The sequence below is a fragment of the Parasteatoda tepidariorum genome, chromosome 8 (assembly GCF_043381705.1).
Source record: "Parasteatoda tepidariorum isolate YZ-2023 chromosome 8, CAS_Ptep_4.0, whole genome shotgun sequence".
Lineage (NCBI taxonomy): Eukaryota > Metazoa > Arthropoda > Arachnida > Araneae > Theridiidae > Parasteatoda > Parasteatoda tepidariorum.
Genome location: NC_092211.1, coordinates 36,675,096 through 36,697,971, shown reverse-complemented (window position 1 = coordinate 36,697,971; position 22,876 = coordinate 36,675,096).

The following is a 22,876-nucleotide window of genomic DNA, read 5'->3' as shown; positions in this document are numbered from 1 at the left end:
TTCATTAAATATCTTTAGTAAAGGATAAGGGTAGAAATTCTATTTTGGGACTTCAAGGCTAAAAACATGCCAATGAATAATAATTAGATTTATACTTCAAAAGAGAAGTTATTTTAAGATCTTTCACTTCCATATAAGGAAAGATTAAACGATTTGCTATGAGTAATAAATAAATTGATGAGGAGTACAAATTGATTGATGAGAGAGATAGTTTATTTTACCGTATAAAGTCATTCCTTTTCTTTCAACAACTACACATTTTTCAAAACAAGCTTGAAATCAAATATTTTTCTTTGTTTCATTTCATTGTTTAAGTTTAAAACTTTTTTTTCTAAATATGAGATTATATATTTATTTTTGCTTTTCACATTTGGCCGCAACCCTTATAAATTTTAAATTAGTATTTCATCTTTCTCCTTTCTATCTTCAGCTCGTTTCACTTTTTACCTAAAAAAAGATACCGGCTTTATATTTTATAAAAACTATATAAGCTTTACTGATAAAAACATGAGTAAATAAATAAGTACATATTTAAAAATTTAACTAATTACGCTAAAAAAGCGAAGAATAATTAACATATACGACGAGATTCCAGTGAGAAAACGCATTTTTTATAATTTGTTAATGAGAGTAGAGCTTGTTTTATTATTTAGCCATAAAATAATTACGCCAGCTCAGCTATTTTATTTTTTTAGAAACTTTTTTTCTGAATCAAAATAATTAGTTGGAAGAATTTTAACATATAAACTTTTAGCTTCTTTTGCGTACATTAACTTTTATGAAAAAAATTATTCAGAATGATAGTTATGGAGCACTGTTAAAGGCATTTTTTTTAAAAAAATATATACCATAATTATGTATAGGAATTAAAAACTTGAATGTTAGATTATAGAAAACGTTCAAATAATTATTGTGATCTTTCATTTGACATTGGATGCACTGTTAAAAAATGTTTCTTTGAAAAATGATTAATTAGAAGGGATGTATTGACAATTCTCAAAGTTATATTAAAGCAAACAAAATGTCATGGTTTCTAAAAACAAAAACAAATTCACTGAGTCTTTTCAATTTATTTTAAACTCTGACCTGGGGGAAATTCCTGATTAGGGGCTCACGACCCCTAGTTAGGACTAAGGAAGGAACCACAGTCCGTAACCTTTTCAAATAATTGTCATTTTTATCTTTAACCAAATGCTTATTTAGGTAAAAACAATTGAGTAAAAAATTTATATACAATTTATGTTTAAATTTAGTTAATAAATTTAATTTCGTAGTTTAATTAGACAGAATTTCTAAACTGAATTAAATCAAATTTTTTAATTGAATTGAATTGACATAACTATTATGTTAAATAACAACGGCAATAGTACATATAGTGTTATATCATAGTGTAAGATCCGCTTCTGTATTCCGACTCTATAATTAATAAAATGCTTGTAGCTGAAACTTTAGTATTACTTTAAAAATAATATTCATTTGATTATTTATAAGGAAATAATATATGATGCCTCATTACCATACCCTGTCCAAGCATCCAGTCCCCTTTTTAGGGCTAGACCCTTCAACGGCCATGTTAGGAATGCCACGTAGTTTTGACCCAGGTCAGACGACATGGACAGTGCCTGAGCTAGTACCCCTCTCTTCAATCTTCCACAAACTTTGACCCAAAACATACTTAATGTGCACCTTGTATACACACCGGTTGTTTTCTCGGCCACCAGGATTGAACTCACTACCCCATCTTCCCAACCAGTGGTGTGAGTGATGCCTTAATCAACTGTACCACCGGAGTGCTATACAAAATTAAGCAAGTTTACCTAATTACAAAGAATTTATTATAATAAAAAATGATCTCTTAAATAAAAAAGAATCAATACTTGACTAAAATGTGTTCTTTTTACACTATAAATCAGCATGGACAGCATATAATTATTAAATGTACCATAAGTAATTAAAAAATATCTAAAACCTCAAAGATTAAAAAATGCCAATTTTGTAACATTATCTTTGTCACAATCAAATTCGCAATTTAATGTTAAAAGTTTTTTTAGCATGCCATCACCAGAAACACTCACTAAATTCAATGGAATTCATAAACATTTAATGAAAATAAGTAATTATTGGCATCTTATTACAAATGATTGCTGTTGTTGTTCATTTACGTCGCACTAGAGCTGCACAATGGGCTTTTGGCGATGGTCTGGGAAGCATCCCTGAGGATGATCCGAAGACATGCCATCACAATTTTGATCCTCTGCAGAGGGGATGGCAACCAGCCTCGCTTCGGTAGCCCGACGACCTGCACGCGAAGTCGAGCACTTTATGGTAGAACAGTTTAACGAGGACCAATACCGCACATCCTCGGTCTCTACGCAGGCTGATCCAAATGGTCACCCACCCGCACACTGACCGTTGCCAGTGATGCTTGACTTCGGTGATCTGCTAGGAACCGTGTCTTAACGATCAGTCCACTACGGGACTACAAATGAAGGATTTCTAACATAATTATTGGCATGATCAAATTGATTAACCTTTTTTGATGATTATATATATGATTATTTGTCTGAATGAGGCATCGTAAAGAAAGAGAGAGTAATGTTCGAAATGTTGGAAGAAACTAGTATAGTCAAAGTCTATAAATGAGTTTCGTATTAATGTGAAAATTAAGAAATGAAGTGTTTTTGAAAGGAAAACAATGAGCAATAAAAAATAAATAACATGATAAAATACCATTCATATGTACCTTATACTAATCAGTTATTTCTTAATACTTCTTTATTACTAAATATTAAATATTATTATTTAGTAGATTATGAAAAATATATTTTTGCATAGATATTTTGTTAAAAGGTCGTAGGTTTTAAATCAATCCATTCTGAGAAACTTTTATATTTTAAGCAAAGAAAAGAAAAAAGGAATTTTCTATAAAGCCTCTACAACCAAATCATTTTCTCTAGAAAATCCTAAAATCCTTTTTTTCCGATTTTTTTATTATATTCTTCTCTAAAGCTTTCGAACAAACCCGCCTTCTTCTAAACATTTTTCCGTCGCTTGATTGATCATAAATTTCGAGAAAAAAAACTACTGCGTTATTGAATAAATTTCTTTTCAATGTATAGAAATAATTTTTTTTTTTTTAAATGGAAAAATATTTTAGTTTCAACTGATAGAACCAAGTACATTCGTTAAAAATATACGTACATACCTTAATCTCAAACACGGTAATTTTTCACAAGCATATACGGTTTATTATGGAGACCCAAAATGTATATGCGTAGCACTTAAATTATGTTTTAAAAAAATGAAAAATGTTAAAGAAAAGTGTCTGAACTCTCATATATAAAACAAAGCGCAATAGAAATCAATAGAAATGTATTGTAATATTCATCAAATTACAAAAGCGAAACATACAAGTTATTAGATATAACTTGTAAAAACAATCAATCACATTAAATTTAAATTTATAGAAATATGCAGCATATTAAAATTGAAATAATAAATCTGCATCTAAAAATTATTTTATTTTATAACCGTCGTTGAACAACCAACATAATTGTGAGTTTACGACTACTAATGTTTAACTTAGTAGCCTCGTAATTTTGAAAATCCAGAAGACAAAAGTATTGGGTGAAATTCGCTTTCGTGGAGGACTTTTTGATGGAACTAACCCGCATTTGAGTTACACGGAGAGGAAAACCACGAAAACCTCCTATGGTTAGCTTGATGACAAGAGGACTCTAACCCTTGATCCGTCTACCACTGAGGATATTTTACGTCTGTCCTGTGGTCTGTGCGATCAGGGTGCGGAATTCGTATCTACCGGCTATTGGTAGGATTCGAACCAGATTCGTTGATTTTTAATTAAAGTATGTATCAACTGTTTATTTTATTGTAGCAATAACCATGCCACCAAACATTAGTAGTTTGGAAATAACAAGTTCAAATCTGACCAAGCAATCTATTTTATTGCAATCCAATCTATTCGTCTTGCATTATCTTGGAAAAAGCAATTCTTTTAATTTTGCATACAAATCCGTATATGTATTTAAATAAATAAAAAGTAAGTATGCAAACATAGTGTTTTAAAATTTAGATCATGGCACTTATCGTGTCTAAGTGTCAACTGTAAGTGAGAAATATCAGCATGATATTATTTGTAAGTTTGATAAATTCTTTTGATCTGCATTTGATATTCAAAAACAAAATAAAAATGGGATTTGTCCTTCTCATTTGATAATTCCAGTATATTTTTACATAAAAAAGTATCGATGCTTATTTTAACTATCGTGTGTATTATTTTTTTATAATCCAGGACGAATATTTCAATCCTTGTACCGATGAAATGCCAAAGAGTTGTTTACTAATTGCGATTACAATGCTCAAACTGCTTCAGAATCTAGAGAGCAGGCGAAACGAACACAGGTCTCCAAGTATAATAACAGGTCTTTCCGTAACATGTATCGTAAGGAACTAAACTGCAAAAAATTCCGAACCTAATTACGACACTAAGTACCAGCCCTTTTGGGTGCATTATCCGTAAAATCCATTTTTAGTGTGAAATTATATCACACCGTAATCTTTAGAGTAATATTTATTTAATTAGATTGATTAAGTGACTTTACTATTATTATTACTATAAAAATAACAGTAGGATCACCTTTTTTTGTTCCGTAACATATATCGGTAAAATGGATTCCACTATAAAAGTACTCTCACCCTAAGAGCCAGTACTTTTTATCTTAATTTGATCTGGAACTTTTTACAGTATACGAAAGTTGTTTCGGGAATCGGGGAGTGATAGTGTTCAAAAGTTGGTAAACCCCTAGTTAAATATAAAACCAACAACTTTCTAATTCATTTAATCAGTTTTAAATTAATTCTATAGGTTTGAAAATATATTATAAACAAAAAAACGTTTTAAAAACAGTCAAAAATTTAATATCACTTTAAATTAATTCCAAGCAATATGTTACCTTATGAATCAAAATGAAAAGTAAAAATGTTTTATAAATTATTTCCACCATAAAACTGTCGTCTTTTTCTTGGAAACTAATTTATAGGAAAAGTACTTTTTCTCGCTCACCATTGATAATTTTATGTTAGGTCATACTGTCGTAATTTAATGTTATTTCAACATTTAAAATTTATTTAATTCTTTTAAGTTTTGATTTGTTTTAATGTCGAATTTCAACATCGCTAAACATTTGAGAAAACACTTATGACGCTTTTCAAGTTTAATTTAGATAAATTTTACGTTCTTAAAAGGGTGATTGATTAAATATTTAAAATAATTAGAGAATAGGAATCATTTGATTTATGCAATAAAATATCATAGCTTCCTAAACTTTATATCAATGCAAACTTGAGCGCATAAAGTGAGTAATATAATTAGTATTATATAAGATGAAGCAAATGTATTTGCTGTAGAAAATAAAGGGCTAGCTGTTATGAGAAGAAATGTAGAAAATAGTAATTCGACTGTTATGAAAAATAGTATAATTTGACTGTTATAAAGAAGACATAAAAATAGTAGCCTTTGACTGTTATGGTGTCAAGCAAATAGAAATACAAAAAAATATATCTATAAATTTCCTTTTTGGAGAACAGATATGAGAATTAAGAGAAGGCATAAAATAGTACAATTTTGATTAGACAATATAATAGTAAAATTATGGTCAAAACTACCTGAATGTGGTAAAATTTAGCGTTTAGCTCTATGGAAACACCAACAGTCTCAGTAAGTTTTATCAAAGCGCTTTGGTAATGATTTTGTAAAATTAAGAGTAAGATATGGTTTTATATGATGTGATAAAATTTGGTAAATCTTTGGTACAATTTGGTAAATTTACCGTGATACCTTAAAGCTTGGAATCAATTTACTAAATGCGTAGTTATAAGAACTATAATTTTGTTATTAATTGTTATTAAACCAAAAATAGCTAAATAACAATTTTTTTAATTTTTTTTTACCATATTCAAACAAAACAGTAAAATAACTATAAATAAGATGATATTCAAACTGCTAACTATATAAACAGATCATTAACTGCTTTCACCTATTACTATTAAGCAAATCAGAATTTTGTCAGCACAACTTTGCTCACCTAATGAAGCCTCTTATTTACCTGGGTACATGTAATAGCCGAGAGGGTTAATCTGTCAAGCTCATACCCGACAGAATGGGGGTTCGAGCCCCAGCGTTGACACCACAATATTTACTCCTTTCATTTCAACACATGAAGAGTTTCCAGTGTCCTGCCCTCCCGATCTTTTGACCCTGTAGTAATAGAATACGATACTCTCATTCACACATAGATGGCAGCACCATGAGGTTGCTTGCCATAAAATGTCTAGTATTCCCCATTCATTACGATAGGTGTGAAACAACCAAATAAACTAATTAAACCTCATGCCACATCTGATAAAAGGCAACTCAACCATAACCTAACTCCAAGGCCCATACCCTAACGAAAATCCCAGCTCCAATATCCAGTTAAATTTTTTATGGTTCTGAAACCCTGCTAGTCGTAAATGGTTAAAAACTGAAAATTTTTGTATTCATAGGTTTTTATACACACTACTTGTAAACGGTTTAAAATAAGTATGGTTGAAACCATACTATTACCATTAAAAAACAATACTAGTTTGAGATAAAAAAATGTTCTTTACTGTAAAACTTTATGGCTAATTAGATGGATAGACTGCTGCCGGTTATTTTACCGCAATTTTAGAATGAAAATTCTAACAGTGTATAAATGGAATATTATCAAATAAGTGGTTTAAATCCCGTATCTGTCCTCTTATCCCGGCTTATCCTCTTCATCTGGCTTATGTCAGATAAGCTTCAGGACGCCCCTGACCTCAAGAACATCTGCAACAGAAAGAGAATCTGAAGTAAGATCCACCTTAGAAAGTCCAAGGTGAGCCAGGATATGTTTTGGCAAAGTTAGTTCAGTACAGCATTTTTTGCAAGTAAGGATGATCTTTCTGCCTCCCTCAAAAGTAAGATGGCCATTTAAAATAGCCATTTGCAAATCTGGTCAAAATAGTCTGGGTTCTCCAATTGCATTTTATGTAAAGTAGGGTGGTACCAATCGATGTCCTATGATACCAGTGGTTTGTAGGTGGTAGTGGATTGCAGAAAATCATATTTATGAATTAAAAAATCACATTACAAATTATTCTAAGGTCTTATTGACAATTAAAGAACATTTTATTTCAAAATTCAAAATACCAAGAAAAAACTTGGAATTGCTGATTTTCTACATGGAGAAAATAATTCTGGTGAAATTGGCATTTCCGGAAAGAAAAAAAACCATAATTCTAGTTAATAAAATCAATAGGTACGTTATAAAAGCTATTCATTTGGTAATTTTTCAATTCTTTTGATAACGGTTTACCTAAAATACTGGTTTTAAAAATTATTGTTCTTTTACACATTTCGGAAATGATATAAAACTGAAAAATAAATTTTACTGAATAAATAGTTTTTATGCCATGCTCTAAAGAGTGGCGTGATAAATTTACCGAATTTCATCACATAAATCATATTTCATTGATAATTTTACCAAAATCTTGCCTTTTGATGTAACCTATAGAGCCAGAATCTGGTAAATTTTATCATATTCTGGGCGTTTCAACCATACTTTTTTTCTCAATGCATAATATTCCATAAGCAACTTATAATTTCTTAAACCAATCATTTCCTCATATACCGTAGCACTAAACAAAAGCAAAATTGTTTGGGTACGAATAAGACGTTGAGCTACCAACATAAAGATAATGAAATACATTAGTATTTAAGAGAGGGTTACCCATTGAATGCATATTGTCTCTATGTGCTTTGTGGACTTACACGTCATTCTTTGTTTACACTAGTTCATTCTTAATGGCATATAATTTGCGTGTTTCCATCTTTGCATAATGTAATGTGTTGCATCTTTTGTAAAGGCTTTCAACGTTAACGGAACGTCTATCCAGTTCATTCCATTAAAATAAAGTTCGCAGCCTCAACGGAATGCATAAAATCATTTCAGAAATATAATTAAGTTTTAAATGTTAAAATAAAGGGGATACATTTATTTTTAAAAATATCTTCTACAAAAATTCAATTTTTGCTCTATATTGCTATTATGTAAATGATTATGAGTTCACACATTCGATTTAAATGAGTATTTTTATATATTTTAAATTATTTTGAAAGCTTAAACTAAATAAGATTTCCTAATTAAAGAAGCTGTAACTTTCTATAAAAATGTAAGCTTAATAGATATAGATTTAGGCTTTAAGAGATTTAAATTTCTCAAAAATACTTTTTAAACATTTCTACTGCCTTTTATATAAGAAAAAATACGAAAAAAATATTATGATTTAAAAAAAAGTGCGTGAAATCGCAATTTATTAAATGTCATTTTCAAAGGAATGAAAAAACAAATCTTGGCTTACCTTTCTTATCTAGATTGATATGCTTATTTTAACTGATTTCACTATTTAAAATTTATGAGAAAAAGCTACCCCAATTGAGTTTATCTGTATGTTTTTTCTTCATCTATGGTTTGTTAATGCGTGATAAAAATATTGTTTCAAATAGGTTTCAAAAATATAAATTCCTAGCTAAAATTTGTTTCCGAAATATGTATTTAATTTTAATTTCATTATGTGACGCTATCTTATTTCTCTAAAAGAAGATCTATTTAGAACAGCAACGAAAGGTTGTTCTTTTCACGAAGGAAACATCTATGTAAATTATATTTTGCATCATATTTTTTTCGTTTTCATTTCACATCAATAGAAATAAAATATCACTTTCAATATTTTAAAATCTATATACTACTAAGCACCATATTGTATATTGTGCAAAATAAAATATTCAATGCATAAAAAATAATAACCCAACTAGATTAAAAATTCAAATGTCATGAGACTGTATCTACTCAGAAATTATAAAATTCAGAATACTATATATTCAGAAATTACAAAAGTCTTCTTATCATAATATTAGTGTCCATGGGTTTTTATTGCGAGCGTTGTCAATTGGGGGTTACATATGCAAACTGTTATTAGTCTGGAAATTGAATTTTTTCTACTTATGTTATGTACTCTCCATGTTCTATGTACAAATGTTTTCTAAAACATGTATGTAGTAGACAAAACTAAAATTCCAGTTACCATTCGATTTCGTAACTAAGAACAGAAGTAGACTCGACTTATGGCTTATGTAAGTCGGTGAAGAGGTGCAAAATAAATGCAAACTTTTTCGCTTGAAATATTTGCAGCAAAATAATAAGCAAAACTTTTTATACATTTAATTTCAGGACCTTTAAATATAAAGTAAAAACAAAACCTCTAACCGTATCATGATATCTGCGCGTGTATTCAATTTTTAGACCACTTCTATAGTTTATAATACTCAAATAATACTCAAAAAAGAAAATTACAAAAAGGAATTAAAAATTTCACTACCTCCCACCCCCCATTTTAGGAATACAGAATACAAATCAATTTAAACAATGAAAAAAACGTATCTGATTTAGTAAATTAGAATATTTCAGCGCAAATTAATCAAACACAAATTAATTCATTTGTCCTACAACAGCAAAATTTTATCGTTTGATTATAAGTCATTAAGTGTTCCGTATTTTACACAAAGTACTAAAGAGAGGGTATTAGTTAAACTAATGATAAGTTATGGATTTCTAATTTCGGTAAAATGCTAGAAAATGTTGAATGTGAGAAGAAAAAAAATGCTTTGAGTGCATATAAATAGGATGGCGTTAGACCACAAATATACAGTATTTAAGCAATTAATTTGGTGATTTTTCTTCCATATTGTAACGGCTTATCAGAAATTTTAATGTTCAAAATTGTAGTTCTTATTACCACACATTTAATAAAAAATTCAATACTGAAAAGTCAATTTAACTAAATAAATTATCTTTGTGTTATTCTCTAAGATATCATGCTGAAATAAACAAATTTTACCTCATTTATCAATTCTTATCACATGTTATAAAAACATATTTTATCGTTAATTTTACCAAAATCATTATCAAAATGCTTCGGGAAAAAAAAACATGCAGCTTTTTGATTTTCCCGTAGAGCTATATACATGGTAAATTTTACCATGGTCAGGTAATTTTGACCATACTCTTTTTCTCTGAGTAAAAAGAGCTTGTTTATTATAATCTTAAACCAATTCAATTTTATGCAGATATTGCTTTAGTGAAATTGTGATGATACTTTCTTTCCTCGAATTTTGCTTAAATTTTAAATTTAATAGATTTTGAGATCTCACAATCTAACCTTTTCAAATAAAACCAAAGTTTTTTAAGCAGAATTATCTTTAGTAATTTTTCAGTTCATTTCCATGTAACTCATATTTAATTAGCAAATTTTAATTGAAAAAATGTGATTGCAAATGCAAAAGTCAGATTAATATCCTGCTTCCATTTTTTTTAAGAAAATATAAAAATCAGTTATTTAACTTAACATTTATAGTTATATTTTTGCTCTATCAAACATTTAATTAAAATTGTTTTTCTGCATGCGTGCAACTAATTAAAACAAATGTTCAGTTAAAATACAATTTGTAACTTCCAAGTCGTTACAGAGCCAGATCCTCTTCTCTTTTTTAAGCGTTATCGCTTTCAAGGGATCAATTTACTGTTTTTAAACCTTGGGGGTAACTTTAACAGAAAAAAACTAAAGATTTATGGGGTCATAAAAACTCAATCCTTTTTTTTTATCACCTTCGTTATGTTTTTCGAATGGTTGCACTTAATTCTTGTTAATCTTAGAATAAAGTGGGATTTTCCTCTTTTAACTTTTTGTTCTATCGTGTGCTTAAAATAAACAAAGTGGAAGAATTCAAGTTACCTTTCAAAGCCTTCTTGACTTTTTGAAAAAATATGGTAGTTGCTAAAAAGAAAAATGTTTAAAAAAAAGTTTTAAACGTAATGTAAAAAATATGGAAAGTGAATTGTAATGGCATGTTATTTCTTGCAAACATTTATATAATTTAATTAAATACTATGATTATGTGATTGTTAATACAGGGACTACTATCTTGATCGTAAAGAAATTGATTTGAAACCTGAAATTTCAATACTAAAATACAATTATACGAAATATTATTGCGAATCGATTTTGTGATAACATTAAAGGCATTGCTTATGTCCTAATTATTAGATTTCATTTATTTCATGAATTTATAATTATTATTAATCATTCATAATTCCGTTCTGATTAAATTAAATCACATACTAAATTAAACTTTCCCATTTCGTAAAAAGCAACTATAAATATATCCATTTTTTTCTTTTGACAAGAATGTAAGGGATAACTTTTTATGCAATGCAAGCGTAAAACTAAATATAATTAATTTAATGTCACGATAAAGCAAATATCAAAATCTACTTTTCTCAATTTCTTTAAGCTGCTTTATTTTTTTAAACACAAAACTGTTTACGGCTACTTGGTTATATTAAGTTCAAACGGGGTTTTTTATTTGGTGAATAATTTGTAAGCCAAATTATTTAAAATGTAATTGGTTGCTTTTATTTTTGGTATTATTGTTTCTCGATGACTCGCCAATAATGGATCTCTTCCCATACTCCTAAAAGTCGGTTTGGAACTGCACATAAACTTGCATTTCGTTATTGTAGTGTTGTTGTTACTTATGCCACTTGCCAATACCAGCTATGGAAATTAAGTGAATTTTTATGGCAGAGTTTGCGTTTTTTGTTTTTCAGTGGCGCCATCTATTGCCAAGAATAAGATTTTAACCACACATACGCACAACCCATTTTGCAGGTAGGACCCAATCACTTTCCTTTCATTCATTCACAGCACAGATCATAAGATTATAATTTTGACCTAAACCGGAGAACGATCACAAAAAAGATGAAAAATTGGACGAGAAGAACATAATGACTGAGTGTGGTAAACCAGGGAAAAATGCATTTACACGAGCTATGAAAAATTTGTGAGATGGTCGTTAACAAGGAAACCAGTACTCATATGAATAAAACAGGATCCCAGGGCATCAAATGAGCTGATGTGATTGGGGTGGAAAGCGTTGAGAGCATTTGAGCCCTTGAAACATGCCAACTGTTATCTATATGTTTTTGAAGCGAATAAACCAATTCAGTTTCTTGAGATTACTTACACTCACTTCACACACACTTTACAACCTATTTTACTCAAAGGTTTCAACCATACTCAATAAATTCATCCACAGATCGTTATTTTGACCTGAAATATAGAATAATCAATGTACAATTCAGTTCCGCGGGAGGTATTAATTTGGCAGCGAGAGGGCAGCACATTAAGCTTATTGCCACTCAAGAAATCTTGTTCTTTTGCGAAAAAGAAATGTTCTTCTGAACATTTTTAGAAATCCGGCTTATTAGTATAATGTTAATAGCCCTTCGTTAAGTTCTTTTGGATACAATTGGTTAATTTTATGATATGAATGAGTTGCTTTAGCGAAGTGCGGGATGTCAATAACTAAAAATTATTTACTTTTATTTTGTATCTCTTCTAAGAGGAGTAAATTTTCTAGCACACTTACGCCAAAATTAAATACATTAAGTTTAAGTGAGTTTAAATGTTTGATGTTTTTTTATTCTATAATAACAAGAGAGCTTTATTAAAAAGACCTTATAAATGGCCTTTTCAGTCATTAAGCTTTTTTTTATTAATATCAGTTCAATTTAATATCTTAGAAAAAATATTCGCGAATTTATATATTCTTCATAAACATTAAAAAAAATAAAAACATTTTTGTTAAATCATCTTGAATTTCCACTGGAAAAAAATATTGCGCAAAAGAAGACACAATTCTCACATCATTTAAATTGTCCAAACAAGAACTATTAAGTTTCGAATCATTTAAAGAAGCTTTTCGACTGGTACACAGAGGAACAAAAATATGGTCATAACTTCCAGAATATTGTAAAATTTGCCATGGTTCTATCTCTAAAGGAACACCAAAAAGCTCTGTAACTTTTACCGAATTGCTTTGGTAATTATTTTGGTAAAATTAATAATAAAATATAGTTTTATAATATGTGACAAAATTTGGTAAATGTGGTAAAATTAGTAATTTAATCATACTATCTCACAGCAGCGATTCCCAATATTTTTTGGCTACGTAACCTAAAATAATAAACTTTCTTTCGGCGGAAGGCTGACTTTATAAATAAATTTTATTGGAGTAATTATGAACGTTATAATCTATAGAAGACTATTTTTAAAGTATTAAATTCGAGGAAATAAGATTTTTCATTGTTTTATCATGAATATTTTTAACGTAGGTTTTATGTTCGACATTTAAATTTGCAGTTCTTGTGCTATATCTAGTCTAATTATGAATTCGTCTTTGGTGTTTATAAATCTGTTGAAAATGAATTAAATATGCCGAATTACGCTTTTCTTCAAAATGAAAATTTAAAATAAATGCGGTTGAAAATGGTTATTAGGGAATCATATTTCTTTATTAAAAAAGTTAGTAATTTTTTTTTTTGATTTGGAAAAAGGGAATTGGAAAAACAAATGCAATATTTTATAAAAGCTTGTTCTTTTCGTAATTTATATATTGTTATTGGAAATGTTATATTATGTTTTAAAAAAACATCATTTCCATTTTACTCTTTACTTGAAATATTTTCATAAAGCAACCTAAAGATTAATAAGCTATAAATTATAGGTTGGATGTAAATAGAATGGGAGGTTTCAAAACTCATCACTAGTTATAAAATATACTAACTCAAGGAAACCCTTTAACTCTTTCACAGAACTCTAGGTTTCCTCGAAACATCATTTGGAAACAGCTGCCTTAGGACATGACATGAAAACCTATTAGTAGAAAAAAATTACTTTTCATTTTTGTATTTTTTGTTAAATGTTTAGTAACACGAACTATAATTTTCCAAATCATACTTCCCGGTAAATCATTAAATTATAAACGGATGAATTACCAAATGAATTGTTGAAGTACCGTTTATTTTAGTTTTACTAACCAGATTTTTTTTAACCATAAAGGTTGGTACCATGCAGTACAATAATTTTACCAGAATTTTTTCGCAGTATGAAGAACAATTATATCGACCAACAGCACCAACAATCAGCAAATACAATGCATATGAGACTATTGATAAAATAATAAATTTTTTTTAAACAGTAAGAACACTATTTCTAACACCAGAACAAAAAGATTTATTTTAAAAAAAGTGTCAAACCTCAAATTACATTCACGATAAAAAATACCGAATCAAATTACGGTTAAGCGAACTGACACTTAGAGTATCATTCCATTCATCCGGTGACATCCATTTTTTACCGCAACATGTTTCGGAACAAAAAACTCATATAACCGGAATTTTTACAGCATTAATTGCCATTGAATCACTAAATCACTCTAATTAAATAAATATTACTGTAAAAATAACGGTATAATATTTTACGGAAAAAAGGAATTTTAAGGTAACATGGTTTTTACGGACGATGCAACTAAAGTTCGGCAACTTGATACCGCAATTTGAGCTGGAATTTTCTTTAAAGGGTACTGCTTTATCAAGTAAATTTAAGATTTCACACGCATCGTCACTTTTCTTCTTAATATTTTTCATGTCATAACCTGAACTAATAGTTTTTGAGAAAATACTTATTTATATTATTTATGAGAATGCACTTATTTTCAAAATATGCAAAGTAAGAAACATAACTTCTTCTTAAAACAATTTAATGTCAAGTTTCCTACTCCCCTCTCCTTAAAATGTTTTTGTAGCCATAAAAATATCTTTTTTCAACTCCAGAACGGAAATATTTGATTTTTAGAACAAATTCAAAACTCATCTACTCTGTTAGAAATTTATTGGAAAAAATGGTTAAATAACAATTTATTTAATTGCTATCTTACAATATTCAAACAAAACAGTCAAATAACCATAAAAAAGATAGTATTCAAAATGTTAAACGTAAAAAAATCCGTTTATTAACTGTTTTTAGCTAACACAGTTAAATAACCAGAGTCTTATAGCACCAAGTAGACTCACCTAATGAAGTCACTTAGTTCCTTGAAGACGGGTACATATCATAGCTGAGAGGGCTAATCTGTCAATCTCATAAACAACAGTACCGACGCCGCAATATTTTCTCCATGCACTTCAACACACCGCAGCGTTGAAGTGTATGGAGTGTATGAAGTGTATTTGTATATTACATTTCTAATTTGTCAAGAAACTATACTTTTATTCACTTATAGATGGCAGCACAATAAAGCTGCTAAACTATATACAATGTCCGGTTAAATTACTTTTCATGGTTTTGAAACCATACTAGTTGTAAATTGTTAAAAAATTATATTCTATTTTATATTTGTGCTTATTTTAACCTTACTGGTGGCAAACGTTTTAAAAACAGTAAAGATTAAAGAAGTTCTTTAGATCAAACTTTACTTTTAATTTAATGGACAGACAGTTGCTGGTTATTTTACCGTAATTTTAAAATGAAAATTCCAACAGTGGTCTGTAATTTTAAATAAGTTGTAACTTTCTCTCTCTCTCTCTCTGTTATAATTATTGGTACTGTTGTTATTTGTATCATTTAATTTTATTTAATTAAAAAAATTTACATTACTCAAAATTTACATTACTGTTTACATTACTCAAAGATTTATGTAAAAGGTGACATATATTTCAGTAACAGATTCTCTCCTTCAAACTCCAGACTTAACAAAGTTTGATATTTTTAAACTTTAAACGTTATTTACCGAGAAGCAAGAAATTGGCAGTAAATTTACTTTTCCATAAAATCGCACTAAAAGTAAATTAAGTTCCTCTATAAACATAAATCATTTGTCGAAGGTATAAGTCCAAAAGTTACGACCTAAAAAAATAGCGGATTTTCTCTGGATTACGCAACCATGAAAAACATTCCTGGAGGTAGTAAGAAACTATAAAAAAATTTTACCATCATTCTTTCAACTAAGAAGTCCTTTTCCAATTTTTAGCCTCATTAAATCACGGAGCTGATATGTGAAGTACCGAAGAAATTAAAGTATATAAACTACGGTGAATTTGTTTAACGAAAAAACTTTTTGAACATAAATCTTACATGACTGTACGTAAATAAATTTAAGCAAATAGAGCACATTCCTTTATGCGATGAGAACCATCATAAACTAACTAATACAATTTATCTGATGCATAGTTTTAAATATATTATACAAAAATAGATAATTAATCTCAAAAATGTACAGTGAGCCAAAAAACGGACAACCCTGAATAACTTTCGATCTAATGATCGGATCTTCACGTTCTAGGACTCTTATCTTAATGGTTGAACGAGGTTACCTCAAATATGCTAATTAATTAGCGCAGACGATATTTTAAGTTACGAAATCAAAAACAAAAAAGTACTTTTTTCCTTATAAGGGAAACTTTTTTTAAATGGATTCGGAATTGTGACTACCAAAATATAGGGGGTAACCACAATCTAGGAAATATGGCTCGAATAGTTTTGTTAGGAGAGCGATCCACAGTTTAATTTTACTTTTTGCGTATTTCTCCATATCTCGAGAACTTTTTTCGTGAATTGAAAAAAAATTTGCTCACATTTTTGAAATTCGTTTGTCCAAAGATAATCTCATGCGAAAAAATAAATATTAGTAAATATTTATTATTTTTTATTATTTTATTTAATAATAGTCGAAAAAATATTGAATTTGCTTGCATAATTTTAAAGTATGCAAATTTTGCATGGCAAAATACAAATTTTGAGCAAATTCGATTAAATGGTTCCTGAGAAATCAAATTTAAACTATGCTACTTTTTTAAAGTTCACTTTCTCGGGAACTATTTGACTGACAGCTCAAATTTTATATTTCCCTATGTAAAAATACACTCTTTAAATTGATATTAAAAAAATGGTACGCATTACAATTAAAAAAAATTTCTACTATTATTAAATAAAATAATAAAAAAATAATAAATACTCACTAAATAATTTTTTGCTCGGCATTATCTTTGGCTAAGCTTATAATGTGCAAAAAATTTTCACTTCACTTGCAATTTCTATATTATTCTAGCTATTTTATTCACTACACTTGCATTGTGCAATTTTTCTAGATATTGTGAAATACGCAAAAAGTAAGATTAACATTAAGAGGTCTTAACTCTAGACCGTTCTCTTACTAAACTATTGGGACCATATTTTCCAGATTGTGACTACGCCCTATAATTTGGTGGTCAGAAATCGGAATCCGTTGGAAGAAAGGCCTGTTTGTTCAGAGAAAGCATATTTTTGTGTGTTATTTAGTAACTTGAAATTTGCACTATATAATAAGCATATTTGATGTTATCCCCTAAACCCTTTGAAATTGAGTCCTAGAACGTGATCATTATATCAAAAGTTATTCCGTTTTTGAAAACTGTACACTCCCGAAAGGAGTAAGGAAGCTTTATATAAAAACCTTTTAAACTAAGGCTCAATTCTACTATTGCTAAAGTTTATTATAATTACAGGTGCTGGACTGGATTATTTTCAAAGACGAGAGCTGACCAACTAACTCTCCAAATTTGAGGAAAATTTACATTTTAATGACATTATTTTAGAGTTATTTTTTCCAACTATTAAGCAAGAGTTTGAATTATTTACGCCATTTTAAACTAAAAAATATCAAAAAACTCATATGAACGTGTATTTCATGTTACTTGAGCCGTGGTGGCTCAGGGGATGTGGCGACAGCTTCCCAATGAGGTGACCCAGGTTCGAATCACAGCGATGCCCGGTTGATATGAATTTTCCACCTGGCACGCGAAGTCCAAAGTGCTGATATAAAATATTTTCAGTGGTAGATGGAATATGGTTTAGAGTCCCCTTGCCATCAGTCTTACCGTGAGAGATTTTCGTGTTTTTTCTCTCCACGTAACGCAAAGGCGGGTTAGTTCCATCAAAAATTTCTTCACGAGGGCTAATTTCTTTCAATACGTAATCCAAGATTTCTCTTGTTTTTCACTTTGGATTAAAAATTACAAGAATACGGAGTTGAACATTGATAATCGTAAACTCAATATTGGCTCAACTATTCAACGATTGTCATAAAATAAAATATTTCATGTTACTTGTGAAGAAAAAAATTGTTTAGAAGAAAATATTTATTTTTGAAAGAACAGTTATACGAAAAAATAAATTTTCAATTCAAAGTTTTCATTTTAAAGTCCTCTTTATGCGAAAGCAATTGTTTATTTGATGAGTTGCAAGTATTATAAAATTATATTTTTTCTGTAAAACATAAATAAGCATTCATATTTTAAATATTTTATGGTTCAATTCTGAACCAATTTAGTGATATACTAATTAAAGTTTCATTCCAAAATTATGGTAAAATAACCACAGACTGTCTACACAATTAACCGTTAAATTTAAGTTTAGGATCATTTCTTACCTTTACGGTTTTGAAACCGTAAAGAAGTGGGGCAATTAAAAAACGTTAATACTACACACTTTTGTAACCAATTACAATTGGAATAGTTTCAAATCCATAAATATGATATTAAACTGGACATTGGAATTGGGTTATATTGGGCATTTTGTTAGTTAAAATTTAGAGTTAGATTACAGTTGAAAGAGTTTTACCAAACAAACCGTCGGATGTAGCTTAATCAGTTCTACTTAGAAGAGATGGAAAATACAAGACTTTTTTGTTGTAAGCAGCTTTGCGGTGCAGCAGTCTCGATACGTAAATGAGTGTTTTGCATTCGAATAGTCCAGGCTCACCAATTGATTAGTTTAATACTGGAACTCATCATATACTGAAGAAAGGAAAAACTACTGTGCTATCAACGCTGGGTTTCGAACTCCTATTCATCCAGTCATGATATTGAACGATTTGCCCTCTCAGCTGTACCCAACTGCAAAAATTTAAGTGTATTCATAAGACAGGCTTGGTGGGGGTGGATAAAATTCTGGTTGCTACGTGAAAACAGTTGAGAAATTATTTTCACAGTTTCACTATCACTCATTTTACGGTTATTTGACTGCTTTGGTTAATTAGTGAAAAATAACAAATAATTTTTTGAGAAATTTCTAAAGCTGTATGACAAATATTTAATAATGTATTTCTCATTTAGAAATTCATAATATTTTTGCATTTTATACATGTGAACAACAGCTCACTTCTCCTTTTTTATTTATATTTTTATACACTTTTCTCAAAAGATTCAAGCCCGATACTCATATCGAAGTGCGAATGTCATATTTGTATAGAAAGAAAATTTTTATTTTTAAAACCACAATACTCATATATCTAAATCAAACGGTTTCTTGGGATATTCATCCACTTTTAGATACACCAGGATAATTTTTTTAAAGAAATTTTCCGCACATGCGGTGTATAAAACAACTACTTCAATTACTCTTATCTGGCGCAGTTTTTATTATTATTTTTATAATTTTAAAGCAATAATTTCATTATCAGTTTAAAATTGATTCAAACGCTTTGCTTAATTTTTTTAAAAATATTTAAGCTATAGCAAAAGTGGCACTAGACCTAGTATATATTTCGGACATTTATCAAAGGTCTAGTCATACTAGATCTGGTTAGGTGCCATTGCCCGGTATACATTTGCCCGGTATACCCTACACTGATGTTTTTTCAAGGTCAAGTGCCACTGCCCGGTATACCCTACACTGATTTTTTTTAAAGTCAAGTGCCACTGCCCAGTATACATTTGCCCGGTATACCATACACTGATGTTTTTTTTAAAGTCAAGTGCCATTGCTCGGTATATATTTGCCCGATACTCTAAACACAGATGTTTGTTCTAATCTATCGTCAGTAAGTATTAAAATATCGAATAAATGTAATTATATCCACGAATAAATTAATATCAAATCGGCTGTAATAAATATTTCGGACATTCACCAAAGCTACTTATTTGATTGTCAACATTCACCAGTGAAAGTCAACAACCACCGATTTCTGTCATTCACAGTAACATAAACATCATTTACATAATAACCTCATCAGGACGATTATTTCATACTTTTGCCTAAATAGCATCCGGCATTTCAAAAAATAAAAATAATTGTTTTTGTTGGCGATGATCTCGTAAGGCGATAAAGAATCATGCATAGTACAGGTAAGGAAGATATTAACCTCGAAGGAAAAGTGGATGAATACCCTAAGGAACCAAATCAAACATGGTTAGTTTTATTGTTGTTGATCTGCGAAAACTCTATAGATACTTTTGCTATCCCCTTTTACGTCTGTCTCAAATAAACAAAAAGTGTTGTTCTATCAGGATCCAATAAACCGAAGAAAAAACTGAAATCTTCAGCTACTAAAATAAATTTTTCTCTTACTTTGGTAATTATTTCTTATCATTGGATATTTCAATAACTCATTATTTTAATTAGATTTCAACATCATTTTATTAATTGAATTATTTCTGCTTTGCAATATAAATATTAAAATAAAATTTATCTAAAATTTAAAAGAAAAACAGCTTTCAAACTGAAATTTAACTCAAAACTCGAATAAACAGCCTCATTATCTAATTAACAAAAATATTCCTGAAACTTTATACGCTAAAATTACGTAAAAATCGCAAAGTGCGCAAGAGAAGAAAACTTTTTAGTCTTGCGATAAACTTGAAAAGGCTTTCTTATTTTTGAGAATAATTAACATGCTTATTTTTTGTGTGTAAAAAACGGAAACAAAGTCTCATGAAGGTAATTAATCTTTCTCCTAATTTCCTATCAACAAATAAAAAAAAGAGTTAAGAAACTTTTACCTCAATTAAAAAGGAATTATTAGATTAACCAGCATAGAAGAATGATGGCTTAAGTGCGTAATTTTGTTTCAAAAGTGGAAAGAAAAGCAAAATTTGATACTGTCTTATCTTTAAAACAATTTACATTATTCCACCATCTAGAGTTAAATATCTAATAAAAATGCTTGCTTTAGACTTTATTTTAAAGATATATTTTAAAATTACTTTTTTTTTCAATTTTGCAAATACTTATTTCGGATTATAGACCTGCACTGTAAAAATTTCTGGATCAAAGTAATCTGTGTAAAATAATTAATTCCAGATCAAAAGAATTCGCATTATTCCACCATCTCGAACCAAATATTGAATATAAATGATTACTTTGAACTTTACCTTAAAGATAAATTTTGAAATAATAACTTATTTTATTTTTACAAAGACATATCTCATAGATATACACTATAAAAAATTTCAGATCAAATTATTAATTCGGATAATTCCAAACATTCCGTATAAAATGAATTACATTATTCCATTATTCCATTATTTTGAACTAAATATTGAATAAAAATGATTGCATTAAACTTTACCTTATACATATATATTTTGAAATGATTACTTCCTTAATTTTATAAATTTATCTCAGATTATAGACCTACACTGGAAAAGAAAATTCGTAAATGCCATATATTACAATCAATTCCGAATAGAACAATTTATATTATCCCACCATTTCGAATTATATATTGAATAAAACTGATTACTTTAAACTTAACCTCAAAGATATATTTTGAAATTATTACTGTTCTAATTTCATTATAATTGTACAGGTATATACCTCCATTGTAGAATTTTTTTATTCGAAATTGTGGTTAAAAGCACAGGGAAATCATTGAATCACTGTAATTAAATAAATATAAATGTAAAAATTACGGTATAAAATTTAAATAAACAATGATATTATGATAAAATTTTACGTATGAAATTTTGCGGATGATGCAATCAAGGTGCTAGTAATTTTTACCGTAAATTGATCCAAATTCATGTGAAACATAAGACAAATCAATTAAGCTGTTTTTAAAAATTATTTTAATAAAAGTTAAAAAAAAATAAACAATGTTCAGATAAAAGGAAAATATATCTATTATGGCAGAATTTCAATTTAAGGAACTTTTAATACATTTTTACACAGAAATAAAACGTTAGTTGTTTTTCTATTTTCGAAATTTTGGAAGGTGGTATCACTTTAAATCTCTTCACCAGGATGATAAAAAAATAACTTTGCCAGTGCATGACCTCTGGTCTACTCGAGAAAATATGCTATTTGTTTATACTGAATACTATTCATTCAAATAATCTTATACAGCATCACTCACACTTAAATATTAATCAAGATTGTATGTCAGACATCACACGGAGAAAATAATTCTAGTAAAATTACCTAACTGTATGTTATTTATAATGAAATAAATAAAAAAACAAATATAAAAAAATAAATCTTATCAATAAAACCGAAATATACAGTGCTCAAAGCATTCATATAGTAATGGAAATCCTGGTTTTGACAGTTATGGAATATTATCACTCACTTAGTAAAAAACGCAGCACTAAAAAATAATTTAAACCGATTAAATGGTTTTTAGGCCATGTTAGGTTATTATGATATAACTACCTAATCTTACCACGTATACCAGATTTTATCACTTATTATAAAACCATACTTTAGTGTAAATTTTACCAAGATCATCGAGCTCTTTGATGTTCCTATAGAGCCAGACACATGGTAAATTTTACCGTATTTTGGTACTTTCGACCATATTTTTTTCTCAGTGCTCAATTCGAAAAACTTCTTTAAACAATTTCAAACCTAATAGTTTTTGTTTGAACAATTTAGTTGAAGAGAGTATTGTATGTGCCTTTTGCTCAATAGTTTCGGGTCGGAATAGCTTAGTTGGTAGGACGTTTGGACCATGTTCAAGAGGTGTTAAGTTTAATCCCCGCAGGCCGAAGACTCTCCGTGTTATAATTATAAATACTGTCTGGTGAACATTAAATCTGACGAGTCAGCTAGTCTCCCATAACAAATCAATATAGCTGAG